Source organism: Chrysochloris asiatica, unplaced genomic scaffold (assembly GCF_000296735.1).
Source record: "Chrysochloris asiatica unplaced genomic scaffold, ChrAsi1.0 scaffold00002, whole genome shotgun sequence".
Lineage (NCBI taxonomy): Eukaryota > Metazoa > Chordata > Mammalia > Afrosoricida > Chrysochloridae > Chrysochloris > Chrysochloris asiatica.
Genome location: NW_006408520.1, coordinates 383,832 through 387,576, shown reverse-complemented (window position 1 = coordinate 387,576; position 3,745 = coordinate 383,832). Strand labels below are relative to the sequence as shown.

The following is a 3,745-nucleotide window of genomic DNA, read 5'->3' as shown; positions in this document are numbered from 1 at the left end:
TCACCACAGTATGACAAACTAACATTGCAATGAGGCATGCAATTGGGTCTTTAGTAATGAATGCATATAATTTTCTCTCTTATTTTTGTGGTAAATCTAAGTTCAGTCTGGAAAATAGTTTAGAATACCAATGAGTTTACCATATTTCAGAGTCAGACATAAATTTAAATTCTAGCTTTCCACTACTTACTGAGAGTATGTAATCTATTTAGAATATTTAGAAATAAATAAGGATAGGAATTTCTCCAAGTGGTTGTATCCCCAATGCTCTTGTTTGGGGAATACTTTTATGTAGACATGAAAGGTTATGAATGAAATTCACAAAAGGATGGCTCTGGAGCCACAGGATTGATAGATACCAGTATGGTTTATCAGTGATACATAATCATTTATCCTTAAATAAAAGGAAATTTTCTTGTGTGGTCTTAGGAAAATTAATGGCAGTTCACAATGGGTATGATGTTTTTGAGCATTACAAATCTGGAAACTAATAAAAAGTACACTTGGCATATCATACACATATTAGCCTTTGATTGTTAATGTTCTTATACTGCTTAATGAGGAGCTAGAGTTACAAAGGAAGCACAGCACCTTGAGGGCTTTTGGAAACTACTGTAAGAAATCAAAAAAGTCATTTAAATTTTTAGAAACCAAAGAAACCATTTGTTGTCAAGTGCTGTTGAGTTGATTCCAACCCATAGCGACCCTGTATAGGGTTTCCAAGGAGCAGCTGGTGAGCTTGAACCACCAACCTTGCACTTCAAATACTTTGCAGTCTGACGCATTAGCCCACAGCAACACACCAGAACTCCTTGCCACACCAGGACTAAATCCAGTATATAAACAAATGTATGTACATATATATATATATATTATCATAAAATAGCTTGTTTCAACATGAAAGAAAAATTAGTTAAATTAGGAAGAAAACATAATTCTATAGAGAAGTAAAATTTCTCTGGATTTCACCCTAGATTAAGCCTTCAAGTCTTTTCAAGTATCTGAGAATTGTATTTGAGGCCATTTGTCTTGGTAATTGCTCTGATATGAAAAGATAATAAAACTGACTGTCAAAGGTTTGTAGCTTAGAAAAAATCCACAAGTTAAATCTCAAGTACCAGAAAGACTCAAGAGGTTATTTTCCTAGGTATTTAAAAAATGAAGTCCAGAAATTGGAGATGCCTGTAACTTATAAAAGCAATAATACACACTACTGTCTGACTGGTAGAGAAAATGTATTTACATCATAATAAAATATTGCAAGAAAAGATCCTGACAAGAGAGGAATGAAATAGCTGACTCATTGCCTATTACAATCAGAAAAACAATATTTTTCTAGTCTTTTGCCTACGGGATGCCAACACTCATCAAGTTGCTCCAGGGGTAATACTAGGTGATGAGAGGACAGATGTGCATCTTTATTTGCTGGTAGGCATTTAATAAGAAATTTGTCTATGACCCAAAACACCTTGTGTGTGTATTCAGGATAAAATTTTAAAAGACTATTATTTAAAAATCCAATAATTATTTTAAATACTTTTTTGTAATAAAAGTTTTTCTTTAATAAAAGAAGGAATAATTTTTCAATGGATAAAGTGCATCTAACATAACATAAATGATGAAAGACTATTTTATTTCCCTTAAGGTCAGGAAAAGCAAGAACATTATCTGCTACAACTTCTACTGTTATGTGCAGTGTTGCTCCTTGACATTGCAATAAGGCAATGAAATTAAGGAAGTAGAAAGACTGGAAAGGAAGAAGTAAAACTTTTCATATTAATACGTATACCATTACATACTGGGAAAATTCTTAGGATTTACAGGAAAAACAACTAATACTAATGAGTGAATATACCGAGATAACAGAAGTTAGATAAATAGTTAAATGCTAACAATAAACAGAGTCCTGGTGTGGTGCTGTAGGATAGGCACAAGACTGCTAACCTCAAGGTTAATGGTTCAAACCAACCAGCAGCTACTTGGGAACCCTATGTAAGGTTGTTATGGTTGTTATGAGTCAGAACCAATTAAAGAGCACTTATCAACAATAACAACAAACAATTGAAAACTGAAATTTATACTACAACCCCCTTTAGTGAAAACAAAAGTAAAGCATTCTGGAATACATTTAATAAAAATGTTCAATAAGACCTCTAAACTGAAAACCTGAAAAGAATAGAAATAATGCAAGTACTGAAAAAACAAGGAATACATGATGACTTTGTTTGGAAAAACTTAGTTTTGCTAAGTCATCAAATCTCATTTAACTATCTGTAGAATTTATGCAATTATTTCTTTTAAAATGTCTTTTTATAAAGATATTGTCAATCTTATTTTTAAAATTTGTGTCAATGGGAAAGAGCTCAGACAAACAAATTAAGTTACTATAAGAACAAGTTGGAAAACCTACATAAACTTATTTAAGACCTCCTATGGGAGGCCTGGTGTGGTGCTGTGGGTTAATGTGCTGGACTGCAAGGTCTGTTTGAATTGCAAGGTCAGTGGTTCAAGCTCACCATCCACTCCTTGAAAACCCTATACAGTGTCTCTGTGGGTCAGAACTGACTCAACTGGACACAACAACAACAATGGACTCCTGGTATGGTGCTGTAGGATAAGCATTTGACTGCAATCCTCAAGGTCAGCAGTTCAAACCCAGTTGCTCCTCCAGAACCCCATCCAGGGTTGTTATAAGTCAAAGTAACTTCACAGTACTTGATAATAACAACATGGAGTCCTGGTGTGGCACTATAGAATAAGCACCAGTCAGTGGTTCAAACCTACCAGCTGCTCCTAGAAACCTTACACAGGGTCACTAATAGTCAGAACCAACTAGACGACATATAACAACAATAACAATAATGAAACTACTAGGAACCTTTGTGATTCTGTCAGGTAAGTACTGTACTGTTAACCACAATGTTGGAAGTTCAATCCCAGCGGACTTTCTGCTCCCATAAAGATGTATAGCCTCAGAAACTCTATGCCGAGTGTCTACAAATAGGCATTGACTCAACAGCAACTAATAACAACACCAAAATGGAACTATAATAATTGTAGATGTGTACTATTATAATAGGAAGAAAAAAATTGATTAAAGAAAAAAATTATAGACTGCTTTTTGTATGTTGTTAAGTGCCATCAAGTCAGTTCTGACTATTAGTGGCTGCATAGGGTTTCTGAGGAAGAGCTGGTGAGTTCCAAGTCCAGTGCTGATCCACACCAGGAGTGCATTTCTTATATAATCAATTGTCATAAAACCATAATAGATATTTAAGGAAAGAGGATACACTTTAACAAATGTTCTTCGGATAACTGGGTATCCATGTGGGAAAAAATGAACTTTTTACTATTTACTACTGCTATGGGTCAGAATTGACTCGACAGCACTTCACAACAACAACAACCTTAGATAAATCCTAGTGTTGCGCTGTGGGTTAATGAGCTAGACTGAAAAGCCATTTGAGCTGCAATGTCGGCAGTTCAAGCTCACCAGCTGCTCCTAGGAAACACTACACAGGGACGATGTGGGTCAGAACAGACTTAAAAGCACTTAACAACAACAATAATCTTAGATGATATTACCATGTTGGGATTAACCTACAATTAAACATAAGCACTAAGCTATGAAACTTCTAGAAGAAAGCCGGTAGAAAATTTTTGTGAATTTGAGACATGATTTCTTGAGAAGAGATAGAAAATGTCAATAAGCAAAAAGAACCTACTGAGAAATTGAACTATATTA

General features: G+C 34.7%; 1 pseudogene; it reads left to right on the top strand.

Annotated features, from left to right (window-relative positions):
• The window catches only part of LOC102828562, a 107,255-nt pseudogene extending 103,914 nt beyond the window's left edge, over positions 1 to 3,341 (top strand).
• The last annotated feature ends 404 nt before the right edge of the window (positions 3,342 to 3,745 follow it).